Source organism: Mobula birostris, chromosome 4 (genome assembly GCF_030028105.1).
Source record: "Mobula birostris isolate sMobBir1 chromosome 4, sMobBir1.hap1, whole genome shotgun sequence".
NCBI lineage: Eukaryota > Metazoa > Chordata > Chondrichthyes > Myliobatiformes > Myliobatidae > Mobula > Mobula birostris.
In genome coordinates this window covers 2,001,772-2,026,635 of record NC_092373.1, presented here as the reverse complement: position 1 = coordinate 2,026,635, position 24,864 = coordinate 2,001,772, and the positions used below count along the sequence as shown (strand labels likewise).

General features: G+C 50.4%; 1 pseudogene; it reads right to left on the bottom strand.

Annotated features, from left to right (window-relative positions):
• LOC140196954 (tumor protein p63-regulated gene 1-like protein) overlaps nt 1-15,767 on the bottom strand; it is an 80,432-nt pseudogene extending 64,665 nt beyond the window's left edge.
• Between the last annotated feature and the right edge of the window lie 9,097 nt (nt 15,768-24,864).

Below are 24,864 nucleotides of genomic sequence, written 5' to 3'. Positions count from 1 at the left end.
TCTGTATCTTGTTTTACGGCGGTTGGCATCCAGCTTAATGGTGCATTACCACCACCCTCTGCTCCAGAATGTGCAGTAGACATACATTCTAAATCCCTTCACCCAATCGCGCGCGTACACACACACACACACCTACACTTCACCCTCCCATCTTTGACCATCCTAATATCCTATTCCTGTTTATTTGTCATATTCTATAAAAAAACCCCCATACCCCTTAAAAATGCTAAAAATACCCGGACGTGCTCTCTCACCCATGCCCAGCAACCCTTTTAATGTGAATTCCTGCATCCCCAACTCCCTTAATTTATTTCTCATCATCTCTCTCTGTATCCCATACTTCCTGCAACTCAGAACTACATGTTCTACTGACTTCTCTTCCTGACATTCCTCACACAATCCTGTCTGGTGTTTCCCTGTCATTTTCAATGTTTTATCACAAACACTCACCCTAACACTAATCCTATGCTCCTTAATGCAAATATCTAATCAGCCAATCATGTGGCAGCAACTCAATGTATAAAAGCATGCAGACAAGGTCAAGAAGTTCATTCTAAGTCCAAATACATGATTTTTGGCTTTAGAAGGAAGATTCCTGATTGTGAATTGTGTCTATTTGATTCTCCACTAGAAAAAGTCAAAGTATTCAAGGTGTCTGGTTTGATGAAAGAAGCCGGTGAATTTATTATGGGGAACAAGGAAATGGCAGATGAGTTGAACAGGTACTTTGGATCTGTCTTCGCTAGGGAAGACACAAACAATCTCCCAGATGTAATAGTGGCCAAAGGACCTAGGGTAATGGATGAATTGAAGGAAATTTATATTAGGCAGGAAATGGTGTTGGATAGGCTGTTGGGTCTGAAGGCTGATAAGTCCCTGGGACCTGATGGTCTGCATCCCAGGGTACTTAAGGAGGTGGCTTTAGAAATCGTGGACTCATTGATAATCATTTTCCAATGTTATATAGATTCAGGATCAGTTCCTGTGGATTGGAGGGTGGCTAATGTTGTCCCTCTCTTCAAGAAGGGAGGAAGAGAGAAAACAGGGAATTATAGACTGGTTAGCCTGACGTCAGTGGTGGGAAAGACGCTGGAGTCAATTATAAAAGATGAAATTACGACACATCTGGATAGTAGTAACAGGATTGGTCCGAGTCAGCATGGATTTACGAAGGGAAAATCGTGCTTGACTAATCTTCTGGAATTTTTTGAGGTTGTAACTATGAAAATGGACAAGGGAGAGCCAGTGGATGTAGTGTACCTGGACTTTCAGAAGCCTTTGATAAAGTCCCACATAGGAGATCAGTGGGCAAAATTAGGGCACATGGTATTGAGGGCAGAGTACTGACATGGATTGAAAATTGGCTGGCTGACAGAAAACAAAGAGTAGCGATTAACGGGTCCCTTTCGGAATGGCAGGCAGTAACCAGTGTTCAGTGCTGGGACGGCAGCTGTTTACAATATATATTAATGATTTAGATGAAGGAATTAAAAGTAAAATTAGCAAATTTGCCGATGACACAAAGCTGGGTGGTAGTGTGAAATGTGAGGAGGATGTTATGAGAATGCAGGGTGACTTGGACAGGCTGGGTGAGTGGGCAGATGCATGGCAGATGCAGTTTAATGTGGATAAATGTGAGGTTATCCACTTTGGTGGTAAGAATAGGAAGGCAGATTATTATCTAAATGGAGTCGTTAGGAAAAGGGAAAGCACAACGATATCTAGGTGTTTCCTGTACATCAGTCACTGAAAGCAAGCATGCAAGTACAGCAGGCAGTGAAGAAAGCTAATAGCATGCTGGCCTTCATAACAAGGGGAATTGAGTATAAGAGCAAAGAGGTCCTTCTGCAGCTGTACAGGGTCCTGGTGAGACCACACCTGGAGTACTGTGTGCAGTTTTGGTCTCCAAATTTGAGGAAGGACATTCTTGCTATTGAGGGAGTGCAGCGTAGGTTCACAAGGTTAATTCTTGGGATGGCGGGACTGTCATATGTCGAAAGATTGGAGTGACTGGGCTTGTATACTCTGGAATTTAGAAGGCTGAGAGGGGATCTTATTGAAACATAAGATTATTAAGGGATTGGACACGCTGGAGGCAGGAAGCATGTTCCCGCTGATGGGTGAGTCCAGAACCAGAGGCCACAGTTTAAGAATTAGGGGTAGGCCATTTAGAACAGAGTTGAGGAAAAACTTTTTCACCCAGATAGTGGTGGATATATGGAATGCTCTGCCCCAGAAGGCTGTGGAGGCCAAGTCTGTGGATGCTTTCAAAAAAGAGATGGATAGAGCTCTTAAAGATATTGGAATCAAAGGTTATGGGGATAGGGCAGGAACTGGATACTGATAGTGGATGATCAGCCATGATCACAGTGAATGGCGGTGCTGGCTCGAGGGCCAAATGGCCTACTCCTGTACCTATTGTCTATTGAAAGACTTACTTGGAGGGTTCATATAGATAAAACAATTGGAAAGTGTGAGAAAGTTTTCAGTGTTATGAGAAGTATTGCTGGATGTGACTGGGGAGCAGGGCGGGAAACTATGTACTTGATATATCTAGCTATGATTAGATCAGTTATTGATTATGGTTGTATTGCTTATGGTTCCGCTGCTACGGCAGTGCTTGGAAAACTAGACACTGTGCAGTCCAAAGCACTTAGACTCTGTTGTGGAGCTTTTAGAACAACATCAGTCCCGGCATTATGTGTGGAGATGGGAGAAGTGCCTCTGCATTTAAGATGAATTCAGTTGGGCCTGCAGTATTGGGCAAAACTAAATGGATTCAATCACAGCTGTCCACCAAAGTGTCTTTTGCAGGGGAAGTCGGAGCGCCAAAGTAAAAATAAAAGATATCCATTTTTAGATTTTGTTAATAACTGGGCTGTGAAATTGAAACTGACTGAGGAAGACATAGTTGACCAAATTTGCTTGCCACCCGTCCCTTTTTGGCTCTTTCCAGAACCAGAAGTAGACCTATTCCTCCTTTTCCAGCTTAAAGGAAGCAGAGCAATTTCATCAGCGTTGATCACAAATGAATATTTAATAATAAATGGGGATCTTGTCTGAAGATTTTTACTGATGGCTCAGTGGACCCAGAGAGCAGTAGGCAGGATTTGGGATATATGTGTCTCAACTTGGAGTTAAGATTGGTAACCGGGTTTCGGATGGTGTTTCTGTCTTTGCAACAGAATTATTAGCAATCTTCTGGGCCTTATGGTGGATAGAAGACTCTCGACCACGTAGGGTTATCACCTGTTCGGATTCTGCTGCTGCCTTAGAGTCTATAAAAGGGAATGAATCAAAAGCTCATCCTGACATAGTTATTGAGATTCTCTTAGTGTTGTTCAGAGTAGGGAAGATGGGTTGTGCAGTTAGATTTTGATGGATACCTGGGGATTGCTGGGGTGGGGGGAAATGAAATTGTGGATGGCATTGCAAAGTCTTCCTTACAGAGCAGGCAAGTAGAAATTAGAGTTCCCCTAGGCAGAGCAGAATTGAGACGAAGGATTAAAAAAGGTATAGCGAAGAAGTGGCAGGAGGATTGGAAAAATGAATTAAGGGGCAGGCATTATTTTTCTAGTCACCCACTAGTTAAAAATGTGTCAGACTGTTACCTTTTAAATCATAGAGATATGGTGAAATTTACAAGACTTGGGTTGGGGCATTGTGGGCTAAACTATTATTTAAAGATAATAGGAAAACATCGTACTGGATTAGGTGACTGTGGTAGTCCAGAGACAGTCCAGCATGTTTTGCTGAGCTGTAACCGATACAAAATTGAAAGAAGCATCTTGTTCAAGAGGCTATCTGGCTTAAATTTATTTTTGGTTTTCTATTAAATCTTTGTTTGGCCATCAAGAGAATCAACATCTGATTGAAGAGTCTATTATTCAGTTTATACGTGAGACTAGGTTGTATTCGAGAATTTTGAGTTCCTTGAAGTTCTATAATTAATTATACATCCTGCAGAGGGCTGTAATATGCCTAGATGCGTCTAAACAGCCGGAAATAGAAGAAGAAAAAGAGGTTCATTTGTTGTTCAGACCAAACATCAGAATTGGGAAGAAATGTGATGCAAGTAACTTTGACTGTGGAATGATTGTTGGTGCCAGACGGGGTGGTTTGAGTATCTCAGAAACTGCTGATCTCCTGGGATTTTCACACAACAGTCTCTAGAGTTTACAGAGGATGGTGTGAAAAACAAAAAAAAAATCCAGTGAGTGGCATTTCTGTGGGTGAAATTGCCTTGTTAATGAGAGAGGTCAGAGCTGAATGACCAGGCTGACAGAAAGGTAACAGTAACTCAAATAAACCACGTGTTACAACAGTGCTGACAGAGAACCACCTCTGAACGCCCAGCACACAGAACCTTGAAGTGAATGCGCTACAGCAGCAGATCACGAACACACACAGTGGCCACTTTACTAAGTACAGGAGGTTCTTAATAAAGTGCCACTGAGTGTGTATGCAGTATCACAGACTGTATATTTAGGTCACCATCACCCCGCACCCACCATCAACACCACGTCCCCACCCAGCACCCATCATCCACACACCGTCCCCACCCAGCATCCACTACCCCCACCCCCATCCCCACTCAGCACCCGATACCCCCACCCCGTCCCCACCCGGTATCCACACACCCCAACCCTGTCCCCACCCAGCACCCACCACCCCCACCCCATCCCCACTCAGCACCCACCACCCCCACCCCGTCCCCACCCAGCACCCACGGTCCCCACCCCATCCCCACCCAGCACCCACCACCCCCACCCCATCCCCAGCCGGCACCCACCACCCCCACCCCCATCCCCAGCCAGCACCTACCACCCCCACCCACCATCCCACCCTGCACCCACCACCCCATCCCCGTCCCCACCCCCGCACCCACCACCCCCACTCTGTCCCCACACAGCACCCACCATCCACACCCTGTCCCCACTCAGCACCCACTACCCCCACCCCATCCCCACCCAGCACCCACCACCTGTATTCACCACCACCATACCCCAACCCCCACCCAGCACCCACTACCCCCACACCATCCCCAGCCAGCACCTACAACCCCCCACCCAGCACCCACCACACCCACCCCCATCCCCAGCCAGCACCTACAACCCCCACCCACCATCCCACCCTGCACCCACCACCCCATTCTCGTCCCCACCCCTGCACCCACCACCCCCACCCCGTCCCCACTCAGCACCCACTAACCACACCCCATCCCCACTCAGCACCCAATACCCCCACCTCGTCCCCACCCCTGCACCCACCACCCCCACCCCGTCCCCACTCAGCACCCACTAACCACACCCATCCCCACTCAGCACCCAATACCCCACCCCATCCCACCCTGCACCCACTATCCCCACCACGTCCCCACCCAGCACCCACCATCCCCACCCCATCCCCAGCCGTCACCCACCAACCCCACCCCCACCCACCATCCCCACCCAGCACCCACTATCCCACCCTGCACCCACCACCCCATCCCTGTCCCCACCCCCGCACCCACCACCCCCACCCCCATCCCCAGCCAGCACCCACCACCACCACCCACCACCCCCACCCCATCCCCACACAGCACCCACCACCCTGTATTCACCACCACCATACCCCAACCCCCACCCAACACCCACTACCCCCACACCATCCCCACTCAGCACCCAATAACCCCACCCCATCCCCAGCCAGCACCTACCATCCCCACCCAACATCCCACCCTGCACCCACCATCCCACCCCGTCCCCACCCAGCACCCACCATCCACACCCCGTCCCCACCCAGCACCCACCACCCCCATCCCCAATGCCAGCCAGCACCCACCATCCCCACCCCGTCCCCACCCCTACCCCATCCCCACTCAGCATCCAATACCCCCACCCAGCATCCACCACCCCCCCGTCCCCACTCAGCACCCACTACCCCTACACCATCCCCACTCAGCACCCAATACCCCCACCCCGTCCCCACGCAGCACCAACCATCCCCACCCTGCACCCACCCAGCACCCATCATCCACACCCCGTCCCCACACAGCACCCACGACCCCCGCCCCCATCCCCAGTCAGCACCTACCACCCCCACCCACCATCCCCACCCAGCATCCACTATCCCACCCTGCACCCACCAACCCATCCCCGTCCCCACCCCCGCACCCACCACCCCCGCTCCGTCCCCACCCAGCACCCACCATCCACACCCCGTCCCCACACAGCACCCACTACCCCCACCCCATCCCCACTCAGCACCCAATACCCCCACCCTGTCCCCACCCAGCATCCACCACCCCCCGTCTCCACCCAGCATCCACTACCGCCAGCACCCACCATCCCCACCCAGCACCCACCACCCTGTATTCACCACCACCATTACCCCAACCCCCAACCAGCACCCACTACCCCACACCATCCGCACTCAGCACCCAATAACCCCACCCCGTCCCCACCCAGCACCCACCACCCCACCCCCATCCCCAGACAGCACCTACCACCCCCACCCACCACCCCACCCTGCACCCACCACCCCCACCCCATCACCACACAGCACCCACCATCCACACCCTTTCCTCACTCAGCACCCACTACACCCACCCCATCCACACTCAGCACCCAATACCCCACCCCGTCCCCACACAGCACCCACCACCCCCACCCCCATCCTCCCCAGCACCCACCATCCACACCCCGTCCCCACCCAGCACCCACCACCCCCACCCCCATCCCCAGCCATCACCCACCATCCCCACCCTGCACCCACCACCCCCACCCCATCCCCACGCAGCACCCACCACCCCCACACCATCCCAACGCAGCACCCAATAACCCCACCCTGTCCCCACCCAGCACCCACCACCCCAACCCCCATCCCCAGCCAGCACCCACCACCCCTACCCCATCCCCACCCAGCACCCACCACCCTATATTCACCACCACCATACCCCCACCCCCAGCCAGCACCCACTACCCCCACACCATCCCCACTCAGCACCCAATAACCCCAAACAGCACCCACCACCCCCACCCACCATCCCACCCTGCACTCACCACCCCATCCTCGTCCCCACTGAGCAACCACTAACCACACCCAATCCCCACTCAGTACCCAATACCCCCACCCAGTCCCCAGCCAGCACCCACCACCCCCACCCCATCCCCAGCCAGCACCTACCATCCCCACCCCATCCCCAGCCTGCACCCACTACCCCCACCCAATCCCCACTCAGCACCCAGTACCCCCCACCCCGCTCCCACTATCCCCACCACGTCCCCACCCAGCACCCACCACCCCCACCCCATCCCCAGCCAGCACCCACCACCCCCATCCCCATCCCCAGCCAGCACCTACCACCCCCACCCACCATCCCCACCCACCCACCACCCCATCCCCGTCCCCACCCCCGCACCCACCACCCCACTCCGTCCCCACCCAGCACCCACCATCCACACCCCGTCCCCACTCAGCACCCACTACTCCCACCCCATCCCCACTCAACACCCAATACCCCCACCCTGTCCCCACCCAGCATCCACCACCCCCGTCTCCACCCAGCATCCACTACCCCCACCCCCATCCCTAGCCAGCACCCACCACCCCCACCCACCATCCCCACCTCATCCCCACCCAGCACCCACCACCCTGTATTCACTACCACCATACCCCAACCCCCAACCAGCACCCACTACCCCCACACCATCCCCACTCAGCACCCAATAACCCCATCCCGTCCCCACCCAGCACCTACCACCCCACCCCCATCCCCAGACAGCACCTACCACCCCCACCCACCATCCCACCCTGCACCCACCACCCCCACCCAGCACCCACTATCCCACGCTGCACCCACCACCCCCACTCCGTCCCTCCCCAGCACCCACCATCCACACCCCGTCCCCACCCAGCACCCACCACCCCCACACCATCCCCACTCAGCACCCAATAACCCCATCCCGTCCCCACCCAGCACCTACCACCCCACCCCCATCCCCAGACAGCACCTACCACCCCCACCCACCATCCCACCCTGCACCCACCACCCCCACCCAGCACCCACTATCCCACGCTGCACCCACCACCCCCACTCCGTCCCTCCCCAGCACCCACCATCCACACCCCGTCCCCACCCAGCACCCACCACCCCCACCCCCATCCCCAGCCAGCACCCACCATTCCCATCCCCACACAGCACCCACCACCCTGTATTCACCACCACCATACCCCAACCCCCACCCAGCACCCACTACCCCCACACCATCCCAACGCAGCACCCAATAACCCCACCCTGTCCCCACCCAGCACCCACCACCCCAACCCCCATCCCCAGCCAGCACCTATCACCCCCACCCACCATCCCACCCTGCAACCACCACCCCATCCCCGTCCCCACCCCCCACCCACCACCCCCACCCCGTCCCCACCCAGCACCCACCATCCACACCCCATCCCCACTCAGCACCCACTACCCCTACCCCATCCCCACTCAGCACCCAATACCCCCACCCCGTCCCCACCCAGCACCCACCACCCCCACCCCATCCCCACTCAGCACCCACCACCCCCACCCCATCCCCACCCAGCACCCACTATCCCACCCTGCACCCACCAACCCATCCCTGTCCCCACCCCCGCACCCACCACCCCCACTCCGTCCCCACTCAGCATCCACTACCCCCACCCCGTCCCCACCCAGCATCCACCACTCCCCATCCCCACCCAGCACCCACCACCCCCACACCCATCCCCAGCCAGCACCCACCATCCCCACCCCATCCCCACCCCGCACCCACCACCGCCACCCCATCCCCACCCAGCACCCACCACCCCCACCCCCATCCCCAGCCAGCACCTACAACCCCCACCCACCATCCCACCCTGCACACACCACCCCATCCCCGTCCCCACCTACTGATGTGATCGCAGCAGGACTTAGAGAAATTGTATGAATGGGCAAAAAAGTGTCAGATGGAATACAATGTTGGGAAATATACGATAATGCATTTTGGTAAAAGGAACAATAGTGCAGACTATTATTCAAATAGGGAGAAGGTTCAAATGTTAGAGGTACAGAGGGACTTAGGAGTCCTTATGCAAGATTCCCAGAGGTTAATTCACAGGTTGAGTCTCTGGTAAAGAAGGCAAATGCAATGTTGGTATTTATTTCAAGGTGAATAAAAAATAGAAACAAGGAGATAATGCTGAGGGTTTATAAGATACTAGTCAGGCTGCACTTGGAGTATCGTCAACAATTTTGAATTGAATTGATTTTATTTATTACATCCTTCACATACATGAGGAGTAAAAATCTTTACGTTACATCTCCGTCTAAATGTGCAATGTGCAATCATAGTAATTTATAATTTATAATAAATAGAACAAGTAATGTAGAGTACACTCAAATCAGCGTGAGTTCATCAGTCTGATGGCCTGGTGGAAGAAGCTGTCCCGGAGCCTGTTGGTCCTGGCTTTTATGCTGCGGTACCGTTTCCCGGATGGTAGCAGCTGCAGCAATTTGTGGTTGGGATGACTCAGATCTCCAATGATCCTTCAGCCCTTTTTACACACCTGTCCTTGTAAATGTCCTGAATCATGGGAAGTTCACAACTACAGATGCGCTGGGCTGTCCGCACCACTCTCTGCAGAGTCCTGCGATTAAGGGAGGTACAGTTCCCATACCAGGCAGTGATGCAGCCAGTCAGGATGCTCTCAGTTGTGCCCCTGTAGAATGTTCTTAGGATTTGGGGGCCCATAGCAAACTTCCTCAACTGTCTGAGGTGAAAGAGGCACTGTTGTGCGTTTTTACCACACAGCTGGTGTGTACAGACCACATGAGGTCCTCAGTGATGTGTATGCTGAGGAACTTAAAGCTGTTTACCCTGTCAACCCCAGATCCATTGTTGTCAATTGGAGTGTTTGGCAGCTTTGGGCCTGTACTCAGTGGAATGTAGAGGAATGCCTGGGAATCTCATTGAAACCTACCGAATGTTCAAATGAGTAGATAGGGCAGATGTGAAGACGATGTTTCCTACGGGGAAGGGGGGGCTATCCAGAACTAGAGGGCAAAGCTTCAAAATTGAGGGGAGATCCTTTAGAACAAAGGTAAGGAGGAATGTTTTTAACCAGAGAGTAGTGAATCTGTGGAATGCTCTGCCACAGACTGTGGTGGAGGCCAAGTCCGTGGGTATATTTAAGGTTGATCATTTCCTGATCGGTCAGGACATCAAAGGATATGGCGAGAAGGCAGGTGTGTGGGGTTGAGAGGGATCCGGGATCAGCCATGGTGGAATGGGATCGATGGGCTGAATGGCCCTGTCTCATAATCTTGTAATGTCCTCTTTGACATTATCTGATTATTTTTGATTTTTCCCTCTTGTTACACTTTAACACCCACTGACTGCAATTTTGCCAGGTGAAGGGTGATGTGAGGTGATGGGTGCGGGGTGGGGGTGGTGGGTAGGGGTTCCGTGAACATTTGCTACATTTCTGCCGTGCATTTCCCTGAGAACATCTGCTCCCAATTTATGCTCCCAAGTTCCTGCCTAATAGCATCATATATCCCCTACACCAATTAAATGTTTTCCCAAATTGTCTGCTCCTATCCCTCTCCAGTGCTATGGTGAAGGAGACAGAGTTGTGATCACTATCTCCAAGATGATCTCCCACTGACAGACCTGACACCTGACCAGGTTCATTTCCCAATACCAGATCAAGTACAGCCTCTCCTGTAGTTGGCTTATCTATATATTGTATCAGGAAACCTTCCTGAACACACCTAACAAACTCCAGCCCATCTAAACCCCTTGCTCTAAGGAGATGGCAGTCAATATTAGGAAAGTTAAAATCACCCATCACAACAACCCTACTATTATTGCACTGTCCCAGAATCTGCCTCCCTATCTGCTCCTCGATGTCCCTGTTACTACTGGGGGGGGGGGGGGTCTATAAAAACACCCAGTAGAGTTATTGGCCCCTTCCTTATTCTGACATCCACCCACACTGACTCAGTAGATAATCCCTCCATGACTTCTTCCTTTTCTGCAGCGTGATACTATCCCAGATTAGCAATGCCACGCCACACCTCTTCTCTCTCCCTCTCTGTCCTTTTTGAAACATCTAAAGCCTGGCACACTCAGGAGCTGTTCCTGCCCCTGAGACATCCAAGTTTCTGTAATGGCCAGAACGTCATAGTTCCACGTATTGATCCACACTTTAAGTTCATCTGCCTTGTTTATGATACGCCTTGCATTAAAATAGACACATCTCAAACCATCAGGCCGAGTGCATCTTTGCTCTATCATCTGCTTATCCTTCCTCACAAACTCCCTACAAGCTGTCTCTACTTGTGCGCCAACCTCCCCGTCCTCTGCCCCTTCAGTTCGGTTCCCACCCTGCTGCAATTCTAGTTTAAACTTTCCCCAATAGCCTTAGCAAACCTCCCCACCAGGATATTGGTTCCCCTCAGATTCAAGTGCACCCCATCCATTCTGTACAGGTCCCACCTGCCCCAGAAGGAGTCCCAGTGATTCAGAAATCTGACTCCCTGCCCCCTGCTTCAATTCTTCAGACACACGTTTATCCTCCAGCTGGCTCTGTTTCTATATTTACTGTCACATGGCACAGTCCGCAATCCCAAGATTACGACCTTTCAGGACCTGCTTCTCAGCTTCCTTCCGAACTCCATCAATTCTGCTTTCAGGACTTCCACCTTTTTCTGCCTATGTCGTTGGTATCAACATGTACCACGACCTCTGGTGCTCACCCTCCCATTTCAGGATATTTTGGACACGTTCAGAAACATCACAAACCCTGGCACCTGGGAGGCAAACTACCACCTTTGTTTCTTTTTTGTGCACACGGAATCACCTATCTGTCCCCCTAACTATAGAGTCCCCTATTACTGCTGCCATCTTCTTCGGTTCCCCACCCTTCTGAGCCACAGGGCCAGAGGCAAGGCCACTGTTACTTCTCCCAGGTAGGTCGTCCCCCCAGACGGCACCTGTTGTTAAGGGAACACCACAGGGGCGCTCTCCACTTCCTGATGCCCTCTTTCCCTCCCTGATGATGGTCACCCACTTATCCTCTGGCCCCAGGGTGACTACCTGCCTGTAGCTCCTGTCTATCACCTGCTCACTCTCCCTCACAAGCCGAAGGTCATCGAGCTGCAGCTCCAGTTTCCTAACTCGGTCTCCGAGGAGCTGCAGCTTGATTACCTGGTGCAGGTGTGGCCATCAGGGAGGCTGGAAGTCTGGCACTCAGAACAGAACACTGGCCTCACAGTCATACCCACTATTCTTGTTCGAAGGGGAAAAGAAAAACCTACTTCGCCTGGACCCGTCCTCGCTGAAGCCCTGATGAGCCGAAGCCCTACTAATCTGACTTACACCACTCCAACGACTGCTCCTTCGACAACTGCTCCACTAGACAGTGTCTGTCTTTTATTTTGGAGATTTCTCAGCGGGGTCCTTGCGTGATGATGAGCTACTGTGTCTGCACACTTCTCTCTGATGTGTGCGAAACTTACTCTGTCTCTTCGAATCAATTGGTCCACCACTAATGAGACTGGGCAAGTTCCACAGTGAAGTCATATGCAAAGTCCCCATTAAGTTCATCTGCCATTTCTTTGTCCCCCATTACTACCTCACCAGCGTCATTTTCCAGTGGTCCAATATCAACTCTCGTGACCCTTTTAATCTTTATATAACTGAAAAAACTTATGGTATCCTGCTTTATATTATTGGCTAGTTTGCTCTCATATTTCAACTTTTCCCTTCTTATAGATGTTTTAGTTGCCTTTTCTTGGATTTTTGAAGCTTCCCAATCATCCAACTTCCCATTCACTTTTGCTACCTTATATGCCCTTTCCTTGGCTTTTATGCAGTCCTTGACTTCCCTTGTCAGCCATGGTTGCCTACCCCTGCCAGGTGAGAATTTCCTCTTCTGAGGGACATACCTATCCTTGTGAACTATTCCCAGAAACTTCAAACATCTCTGCTCTGTCATCATCCCCAACAGAATCCTCCTCAAATCCACCTGGGCCAGCTCCTCTCTCATGCCTCTGTAATACCATACTGATGCATGTGAGTTATGCTTCTCCCTCTCAAGTTACAGTATGAATTCAATCGTATTATGATCATTGATTCCTTTACAGTAAGCTTCCTAATAAGATCTGGTATATTATTCAACTCCTCATCTAGGATAGCCTTCTCCCTATGTAGGCACAAACACAAGTTGCTCTAGAAAGCTTTTTTTTTTCCCAAAAATACTTTATTCAGAAATATTACAAAATAAAAATAATTACATACAGGAAAAGAAAACCATTCGTTGACTGTGAGTCCTTATTCAATACAGTTATTAACAATAAAAATTTTGCGTTGACTCTGTTCATTTACAAATGAAAGATGTTTACAGTAAATCATGCGTTTACTCTCAACCCTTGGTCAAGAGTTAAGACTTATTAACAATCAAAATTTTCAACAATAATGGCAGGCAATGGCTCTAATACTTTCCCAAATTAACAATTCCACCCACTCCTTGGGCACCATGTTGATTATCTGTCCACACCGCTGATGAGGGTAGGTCTCCTCCCCACCCAACCTCTCCCCCTCCTACGGGTGATGAACGTTAAACTGTGGTCCTTCCCCACCGGGCCTTCGCGGTGGCCGCACCAAGCTTGAGTGCAACCCTCAGAACGTACTCCTGCAGACGAGAGTGTGCCAGTCGGCAGCATTCAGTCACGGACATCTCCATGTGCTGGCAGACCACCAAGTTTCGGGCCGACCAAAGAGCGTCTTTCACCGAATTAATGATCTGCCAGCAGCACCGGATGTTGGTCTCCGTGTGCGTCCCTGGGAACAGCCCGTAGATCACGGAGTCCTCGGTAACGCAGCTGCTGGGCATGAATCTTAGTACTGTCCCTTCCATTCTCTTCCACACCTTCTTTGCGAACCCACAGTGTGCAAAGAGGTGAGCCACCGACTCCACCCCATTACAGTCCTCCCGTGGGCAGTAGGGTGTGGAGGAACCGTTCCGGGCGTACAGGAGGGATCTGACTGGGAGGGCCCCTCTCACCGCCAGCCAGGCGAGGTCTTTGTGCCTGTTGGTGAGATCTGGTGATGAGGCATTTTGCCAGATGAACTGGACGGTCTGCTCAGGGAACCACCCCACTGTGTCCATCACGTCCTTCTCCTGCAGTGCCTGCAGGACACTACGTGCCGACCACTGCCTGATGGCCCTGTGGTCAAATGCGTTGGTCTTGAAGAATTTTTCTACGAAGGACAGGTAAGGGGGCAACGACCAGCTGACGGGGGCGTTGCGCGGGAGTGGGGCCAGACCCATCCTTCGTAGCCAGGGCGACAGGTAGAACCTGGGCACATAGTAGTACTTTGTGCCCACGTATCTGGGATCCACGCACAACCTGATGCAGCCACACACGAAGCTGGCCATCAGGGTGAGGGTGACATTGGGGACGTTCAAGCCAGCTGGTAGGCATTTAACAAATTCCCTCTGTTGCGATCTGACTCCAACCTGATTTTCCCAATCCCCTTGCATATTAAAGTCCCCCATTTCAATTGTGACATTGCCCGCCTTTTCCAGCTCCCTTTGCAAGCTCAACACCTGAAAGAGGTGGCTGAAGAGATTCTGGAGGCATTAGTAATCCTTCAAGAAACTCAGCAGGTCGGGCAGCATCAGTGGAAACGAAGGACTACTACCCATTGTTTTCCTGCCTATGACGTCGATGCCTCCCCTCCCCCACCCCTTTGTCTTTCAAATTACATTCTTCAAATCCTTTCCCCTCCTTCATTCTTCAGTCCTGATGAAGGGTTCCGGCCTGAAACGTCGACTCATCGTTTCCACTGATGCTGCCTGACCTGCTGAGTTCCTCCAGTGTACTGTAAGTGTTGCTTTGATCCCAGCATCTGCAGATTGTTTTGTGTTTAGTAATCCTTCAAGAATCAGTAGATTCCAGAGGAATGGAAAATTGCAAATGTCACTCCACTTTTTAAGAAGGGAGAGAGGCAGAAGAAAGGAAATAATAGGCCGGTAGCCTGACCCCGGTGGTTGGGAAGATGTCCGAGTTGATCATTAAGGATGAGATTTTGAAGTACTTCATATTATGAGACGCTCCCAACCACACCAACTTCTAACATTTAAACACTCTTACTCTCCAGAGTATGGATTGCTGGTGCGGCCTCTATAAGGCTTAAGACGATCCCGTTCATTGATAATCAATACTTGAACATGGGTTTCCGTGCTTAATCGCAAGCCCTCCTGTTGAGTTCATCTAGCATTTGTTTTGTGCTCAGTTCTGGATCCTTGCTTTGGATACTCTGCCATTGGGGTCCAAGCCATCCTCGTCAAGGGCTCTTGTCACAGTACAATTAAGCCAACATGCACCCAGCGGGGTGTTGGAGTCTGTCATATATTGTGACCAGCCACAGCAAAGCTGCTTCCAGACAGAGCCCGAAGACTCATCACCTCCAGGTAGCCACTGGTCAACCTTTGCAGGGAAGTAGCCAGAGTCACTTGGGAAAGCCAGTCGGTCCCGTTCCAGAGCCAATACATCTTCCAACCCCAGAGTGATTTGACGGTAACCTGGGTACTTTCCGCAACTTCCACGTTAGTGTTTGAACTTCAGCCTTGCCGGTTCCCTTCGGAGCATAGAAAAGTGGCCTCATTATCTCTCTCCTGACTGAAAGAGCCATGGCCTGGGCCACCACTTGTTGGGAACACAGGCTGGAGATCTGCCCGGATTCTGAGGAATTCAGGACAGCCATGACGAAAGTGTTTCATCACCCTGCCAGAGCCAGTTGAGCCTCAGACTGCCTGATGAAGATTAGACAGGAGGGACCATCAATCGCCAACTACACGATCTTGGCCCGGGAGAAGTGTTGGAACGGGGAGGCCTTGGCCACACTGTACTGCCACAGACTCCGAGATAAACTGAAGAACGCCCTCGCCTTGGGAGAGCCAGCAGAGAACTTGGAGGTTCTCACCAACCAGTCCATTTGTCTTGAAAACCATCTGGCAGAGCGAAAGGGGGACCACTGCAGGAGGTTCAGGGAACTGGTCCAAGCCCAGTCCCCATCCATCGCAGTTCTACTTCTCACCCATCACAGTTCCACTCCCCAGCCCCAGGCCATGACCAGCCCGTCACCTGCTCAAGATCCAGTCAATCCTATTCAGGTCGGTGGCACTGGACCCTCCACTGATCAGTCGTCCTGGCGTTGGAGTCAATGTCGCCGCTTTTACTGCAGGGAAGCAGGTCTGAAGTTGCAGCCACCCAGCTAAGACCGTCCAGTGTCAAGAGAACTGTGGCAGTAGCAGCCACTACTCCCAATCCCACAGATTCTCATTTCATGCTGAAGGTGGAGTTCGCCTGGGATAAGAACTCGAGGCAGGTGAGGGCTTTTGTGGACTTGGGGGCAGCGGGTAATTTTCTGGATTTGGAAACTGCCCGTTGGTTTGACATACCACTGGAAGAGCTGAGTCAATCCTCACCTGCAAATGTCCTGGACAGCCCACTGCTACGTTCTAGGCTGATCCATCAACAGACTGTGGTTTTGCAGATGAGGATAGGGGATCATGTGAAAGACATTAGTTTCTACATTATTGACTCTCTGCTCATACCCCTGATCCTCGGGTACACTTGGCTGTCCCAGCAGAACCCATCCGTGGACTAGAGGGAGGGGAGAATCATTGCTTGGTCCAGTCATTGTAAGAGGCTTTGTCAAGAGCATGGTGTTCAGACACCCAGACTCCTTAGTGACCAATGACCTATAAGGGAGCAGGCTTCAGTGCCAGGGAACCTGAGACCTTCTGGAGACCTAGTTCAGACTTCAAGAGCGGACAAGCCAGTTCTGGCCAATGGGACAGTGCGAGTCCTGACACAGACTAGCTGGAATCCCACAGAAACTAGAGAGAGGGAATTTCTAGGTCAGGAAATGTCTGAACTCTCTGGGAGGCTCGCTGAAGGGACCCAGCCACCAGGTCTCAAGGAAGGGAAAGACTCCTTTACACTGATCCTTGAAGCCTGTTTGCAGAGATGCAAGAACCCTCTGTAACGCCTCGCTGTCATTGCCACTGGATACAGATGGGGAGTCGGACTCCGATTTGGACACTGTTTCCATGGATGAGCTTTCTGAGCTCTGAGTTGAAATCCCCTCTGTTCAGAAGGACATAGGGGAAGGCCTTGACTCTTCCAGCATACCAACATGATGACCTGCTGCCCCATACTCGTCCTCCGTGGGGTCGTTTGCACACGCTCTCAGGCCCAGAGGGAAGCACCACGGAGGAGTATAGAAAGGAAGCTCTTGCCACTGGCTTCATTCTGCCCTTCACTTCACCAACTGGTGCAGGTTTCTTCTTCACAGAAAAGAATGATGGGAGCCTGCAGCCATGCCGTGTTTACAGGGGATTAGACAGCCTAACATCCAAGAATCACTAGTCCCTTCTTCTTCTTATGAAAACGGCTTTCAAGAAATTCCAAGGGGTGAGGACATTCACAATATTAGACCTTCGGAGTGCTTACAATCTGGTCTGTATCAGGGAGGGCGATGAGCGGAAGATGGCATTCAATACACCGACAGGGCACAGCAAGTACCAGGTAAGCGCCACAGCTGTTTTCCAAGCTTTATAAATGACGTCCTCCAGGATACTTTCCATAAGTGTGGCTTCATCTACTCAGATGATATCCTAATCTTCTTGAAGTCCATATAGGAGCAACTTGCTCATGTCAGGGACATTTTAAAGAGGCTACTTTATGACAAGTTAGAGAAGTCCGAGTTTCATGTGATGACTGTTTCATTTTCGGGTTTTGTCATCTCCAGCGGTAATTGCAAAATAGACCCTCTCGAGATCCAGCCAGTCAGAGACCCGCGGTCTGGTAACTTCCACCAGAAGTTCATCAGGAACTTCAGCTCAGTGGCAGCTCTGCTGCCGACCCTAGCTAAGAAATCCATGGCCACACGCAAAATGCTGGAGGAACTCAGCAGGCCTGGCAGCATCTGTGGGAAAGAGGACAGTTGATATCTCAGCCTAGACCCTTCAGCAGTCCTGATGATTAATACGGCTTTTTTACAGTGAAGTTTCATGTAGATGTGCTCAGTGGTTGGGAGGGTATTACCTGTGACATACTGAGCTGAATCCATTGCCACGTCAGCCGTAGTGCAGCCAGTCAGCACATTTTCCACCTGGCATCTATAAACGTTTACCAAGGTTTTTAGTGACATGCCCAATCACCTGAGGAAGCAGATGCACTGTCGTGCTTTCTGTCCAATTATATTTATATAATGGATCCAGGACAGGTCCTCTGAGATGGCGATGCCCAGGAATTCAAAGTTCCTGATCCTCTCCACCTCTGATCCTTTGATTACTGGCTCAGGGACCTCTGATTTCCCTCTCCTGGGGTCAACTGTCAGTCCCTTGGTCTTATTGACATTGAGGAAGAGGTTGTTACTATTAGATTCAAAGATTCAAGATTCAAAAAACTTTATTTTCATTCTAACCATACATCAGCTCTGCAGGGCAGAATGAGACAGCATTTCTCAGGGACAGTGTAATCATCACGTAACAAACGCAACACTAAATAATAAACATAACAATAAATAGTAAAACACAACAGCCACATGTCAGTTAAAATCAAGTTATAAGTGTCCAGTGCAAGTTAAAAGTGTCCAAAGCAGAGTCAGGTGGAGCAGCTATTTAGCAGTCTGACTGCCTGTGGGAGGAAGCTGTCTAGTAGCCTTGTGGTTTTAGTTTTGATGCTCCTGTAACGTTTGCCTGATGGCAGAAGAACAAACAGTTCTTGGAGAGGGTGTGAGGGGTCTTTAATGATGTACCGTGTCTTCTGGAGGCATCGACTCTGGAAGAGGTCTTGGACAGAAGGTAGGGAGACCCCAATAACCTTCTACTCAGCCAAATCTTCCGTCTCCCTCCTGTGTACTGATACATCTCCACCTTTGATACGGCCCACAACAGTGGTGTCATCAGCAAACTTGTATATGGTGTTGGAGCTGTACCTAGCCACACTGTCATATTCGTAAGCAAGTAGAGCGGGAGGAGCACACAGCCCCGCGGTGCTCCCCTGCTGATGAGGTCCTGGAGGAAAGTTTTTGCCAATCCGAGGTCTGCATGGAGAAAATCCAGAATCCAATTGTACAAGGCGGTACTGAGGCCCAGGTGTTGGAGGTTACTGATTAGTTTTGAGGGGATAATGGTATTAAATGCTGAGCTACAATCTCTAAACTCAATAATCTCAGAGAGTGACACCAACGTCACTCTCTGACAGTGGTGTCTGAAAAGAGGATGCTGTCCAAGTTGCATGCCATCTTGGTCAATGTCTCCCATCCACTACATAATGTACTGGGTGGGCACAGGAGTACATTCAGCCAGAGACTCATTCCACCGAGATGCAGCACAGAGCGTCATAGGAAGTCATTCCTACCTGTAGCCATCAAAATTTACAACTCCTCCCTTGGAGGGCCAGACACCCTGAGCCAATAGGCTGGTCCTGGACTTATTTCCTGGCATAATTTACATATTACTATTTAATTATTTATGGTTTTATACTATTTAATTATTTATGGTGCAACAGTAACGAAAACCATTTTCCCCCGAGATCAATAAAGTATGACTATGACTATGACTAAAGAGCATCCTGATGTATGAGGTATGCACCTTTCAAAGTTTTCAAAAGGTGTTGCACATGAGGCTGCTTAACAAGATAAGACCCCATAGCTGACTGGCAGGAAGCAAAATATGGGGATAAAGGGGCCTATTCAGATTGGTTGTTGGTGACACCAAGTCTGATCTGACATTCTTTCATGGCTGGTTACTATCCTTCTTAGTCCCAGCTGACTGGCTTCTCCCCATAACCTCTGATGCCCTGACTGACCAGGAACCTATCAACCTTGGCTTTAAATATATCTCCACAGCTGACTGTGGTAATGAATTCCACAGACATATCACACTCTGGCTAAAGAACCTCCTCATCTCCACTCTAAATGGACATCCCTCTATTCTGAGGCTGTGCCTTCTGTTCCGAGACTCTGCATCTGTAGGAAACAGTTGGAACCATTGTATAGGTTTCAATATTTAACAATTTTCAATGAAATCCTGCCCCCCCAGCTCAGATGGAAACAATATTAATCAGTTTTCAATGAGATCCCCCCATGGATCTGTTGAAAACAATATTTGAAAGGTTTCAATTGGATTCCCCCACCCAACCCAGAACAGTAAAGTTTGCTACCGCCCCTATTTACACAGATAAATATTCCACACATTATCTCAACAACCTTGCCAACTTGCCCTGCCCTCTTCAAATATTCCTCACCAACGCACTTAGGCACATAAAACAGAACTATCTGAATTGCTCTACCTCTTCATGCCTGCATTAAGCAGACAGTGCCTCCAGTTACTCCTGTCCCCTTGAATCCTCCTAGCTTCAAACACACTATTTAGATAGATAGATAGATAGAATAGTACAGCACAGTACAGGCCCTTCGGCCCATAATGTTGTGCCAACCCTCAAACCCTGCCTCCCATATAAGCCCCCATATACCTGTCTAGTAGTCTCTTAAACTTCACTAGTGTATCTGCCTCCACCACTGACTCAGGCAGTGTACTCCACACACCAACCACTCTCTGAGTAAAAAACCTTCCTCTAATATCCCCCTTGAACTTCCCACCCCTTACCTTAAAGCCATGTCCCCTTGTATTGAGCAGTGGTGCCCTGGGGAAGAGGCGCTGGCTATCCACTCTATCTATTCCTCTTATTATCTTGTACACCTCTATCATGTCTCCTCTCATCCTCCTTCTCTCCAAAGAGTAAAGCCCTAGCTCCCTTAATCTCTGATCATAATGCATACTTTCTAAACCAGGCAGCATCCTGGTAAATCTCCTCTGTACCCTTTCCAATGCTTCCACATCCTTCCTATAGTGAGGCGACCAGAACTGGACACAATACTCCAAGTGTGGCCTAACCAGAGTTTTATAGAGCTGCATCATTACATTGCGACTCTTAAACTCTATCCCCTGACTTATGAAAGCTAACACCCCATAAACTTTCTTAACTACCCTATCCACCTGTGAGGCAACTTTCAGGGATCTGTGGACATGTACCCCGAGATCTCTCTGCTCCTCCACACTACCAAGTATCCTGCCATTTACTTTGTACTTTGCCTTGGAGTTTGTCCTTCCAAAGTGTACCACCTCACACTTCTCTGGGTTGAACTCCATCTGCCACTTCTCAGCCCACTTCTGCATCCTATCAATGTCTCTCTGCAATCTTTGACAATCCTCTACACTATCTACAACACCACCAACCTTTGTGTCGTCTGCAAACTTGCCAACCCACCCTTCTACCCCCACATCCAGGTCGTTAATAAGAATCACGAAAAGTAGAGTTCCCAGAACAGATCCTTGTGGGACACCACTAGTCACAATCCTCCAATCTGAATGTACTCCCTCCACCACCACCCTCTGCCTTCTGCAGGCAAGCCAATTCTGAATCCACCTGGCCAAACTTCCCTGGATCCCATGCCTTCTAACTTTCTGAATAAGCCCACCGTGTGGAACCTTGTCAAATGCCTTGCTAAAATCCATATAGACCACATCCACTGCACTACCCTCATCTATATGCCTGGTCACCTCCTCAAAGAACTCTATCAGGCTTGTTAGACACGATCTGCCCTTCACAAAGCCATGCTGACTGTCCCTGATCAGACCATGATTCTCTAAATGCTTATAGATCCTATCTCTAAGAATCTTTTCCAACAGCTTTCCCACCACTGATGTAAGGCTCACTGGTCTATAATTACCTGGACTATCCCTACTACCTTTTTTGAACAAGGGGACAACATTCGCCTCCCTCCAATTCTCCGGTACCATTCCCGTGGACAACGAGGACATAAAAATCCTAGCCAGAGGCTCAGCAATCTCTTCTCTCGCCTCGTGGAGCAGCCTGGGGAATATTCCGTCAGGCCCTAGGGACTTATCTGTCCTAATGTATTTTAACAACTCCAACACCTCCTTTCCCTTAATATCAACATGCTCCAGAACATCAACCTCACTCATATTGTCCTCACCATCATCAAGTTCCCTCTCATTGGTGAATACCAAAGAGAAGTATTCATTGAGGACCTCGCTCACTTCCACAGCCTCCAGGCACATCTTCCCACCTTTATCACTAATCGGTCCTACCTTCACTCCTGTCATCCTTTTTTTCTTCACATAATTGAAGAATGCCTTGGGGTTTTCCTTTACCCTACTCACCAAGGCCTTCTCATGCCCCCTTCTTGCTCTTCTCAGCCCCTTCTTAAGCTCCTTTCTTGCCTCCCTATATTCCTCAATAGACCCATCTGATCCTTGCTTCCTAAACCTCATGTATGCTGCCTTCTTCCACCTGACTAGATTTTCCACCTCACTTGTCACCCATGGTTCCTTCACCCTACCACTCTTTATCTTCCTCACCGGGACAAATTTATCCCTTACATCCCGCAAGAGATCTCTAAACATCGACCACATGTCCATAGTACATTTCCCTGCAAAAACATCATCCCAATTCACACCCGCAAGTTCTAGCCTTATAGCCTCATAATTTGCCCTTCCTCAATTAAAAATTTTCCTGTCCTCTCTGATTCTATCCTTTTCCATGATAATGCCGAAGGCCAGGGAGCGGTGGTCACTGTCCTGACAAGTTTTGTGTCAATTACACACAATTAAATAGTACTCTCTGTACCCAATAAATGGCAGTAAATGCTGGCATCGCCATATTATCCTGTCGATCAAAAACAGAAATTCGGTGGCTTTTGCAACACACACAAAATGGTGGAGGAACTCAGCATCTGTGAAAATGAATAACAGTCGACGTTTCAGGTTGAGACTGGAAAACCGAGGGGAGGTGGAGAGTTGGAGGGTGGATCTAGGGAGGGAAGGTGATGGGCAGAATAGAGAATGGGAGAGTGGTTAGGTGCTGTCTGAAGCTGGGAGGTACCGGGTGGAGGTGTCAAAGGACTGAAGGTGTTGCCAGTTTGGGGTAGAGTTACTCGTTTGCCTGGGGAGGCTGGTAAGAATGAGTCTGTGTGACACCAGCCTACAAGGTGGCAGGGCAGTCCTGTGGTAGACGATACACACAAGGTTCTGCAGATGCTGGAAATCTAAAGTAACACACACAAAATGCTGGAAGAACTCAGCAGGTCAGGCAGCATCTGTGGGAAGGGATAAACAGTGAATGTTTCAGTCCAAAACCCTTCTTCAGGGCTGGAGAGGAAGGTAAGCTCAGAGGGAAGTGAAGACTGTAGATTCAGATTGAAATTTATTTGTCACATGTGAGTCAAAACACACGGTGAAATACATCATATGTGGTGGGAGGGGGGATGGAGAACAAGCCAGAAGATGATAGGTGAGACTACGTTGGCGGGAGAGGAGATGAAGTACGAAGCCGGGAGGTGATAGGTGGAAAAGTGAAGGGCTGGAGAGGAAGGAATCTGATAGGAGAGGACAGAAAGGGAAGGAGGGAGGTGATAGACAGATGAGGAGAAGAGGGAAGAAACAGAGAGAGGAATTGAACAAGAGGGAAGGGAGAGGGAAGAAAATTACCAGAGGAGAAATGGATGTTCATGTCATCAGGTTGGAGGCTACCTAGATGGAAGATGAGGTGTTGCTCCTCCACCTGGAGACTGGCCTCATCGTGGCAGAAGAGACGAGTCAGGGATAGGAATTAAAGTGGTTGGCCACTGGGAGGTCCCACATTTTGTGAGTGGAGTGGAGGTGCGCAGTAGTGTAGCAGTCGGTACAATACTACTACAGATTGGCGCATTGCAGTTTATCAGTCCCTTCCAATGACTGTGTGCGTTTTGCCTGGGTGCTCTGGTTTCCTCCTACAGTCAGAAGTAACTTGGTAGGCTAATTGGTCATTGTAAATTGTCTTGGGCCGATGGGCCTGTTCTGTACTGTACCCCTGAGTAAATCAATCAATCAATAATGGAGCAGCCAGCTGGAGACTTCCCTTCCCTGGGTGGAAATGGCTAATTTGAGAGGGCAAAATGACAAGATGATTGGAGTAAGTGCAATGTATGGGGAGTATCAGAGGTTTTTTATCAACACACAGAGTAGTAGGAGTGTTCCAACCTCACTCCTTCCGAACTCTCGGCTCTCCACTCCCTCTGCATTAACCCTAACCTCACCATCAAACCCACAGGTGGCGGGGTACTGTAGTAGTCTGGGGGACTGACCTTGCTGAGGCCCAGCGACAACTCTCAGACACCTCCTCTTACTTTCCCCTTGAACAGGACCCCGCTAAGGAACACCAGGCCATTATCTCTCACACCATCACCAACCTTATTGACTCTGGGGATCTCCTGTCCACCGTCACCAACCTCAGCTCCCTCACCCCACACCTCCCATTTCTACCTCCTACCCAAGACACACAAAGGCAGGTAAACCCATTGTTTCAGCTTGTTCCTGCCCCACTGAACTCATATCAGCTTACCTCAACTCTGCTTATACTCCCGGTTCAGTCCCTTCCCACCTCATCCGTGCCACCTCACACACTCTTGATCTTCGCAATGATTTCAAGTTCTCTGGTCCTGAGCATCCTACTTTCACTATGGATGTCCAGTCCCTGTACACCTCCATCCTCCATCAGGAAGGCAATAAAGCTCTCGGTTTCTTTCTGGAGACCAGACCCAACCAGTTTCCCTCCACCACCACCCTCCTCTGCCTAGCAGAACTTGTCCTCACACTGAATAGTTTCTTCTTTGGTTCCTCCCACTTCCTTCATGCAAAATAAGTAGCCATGGGCACTCGCATGGGTCTCAGCTCTGCCTGTCTGTTGTCAGCTACGTGGGACAGTCTATGTTCCAAGTCTGTACT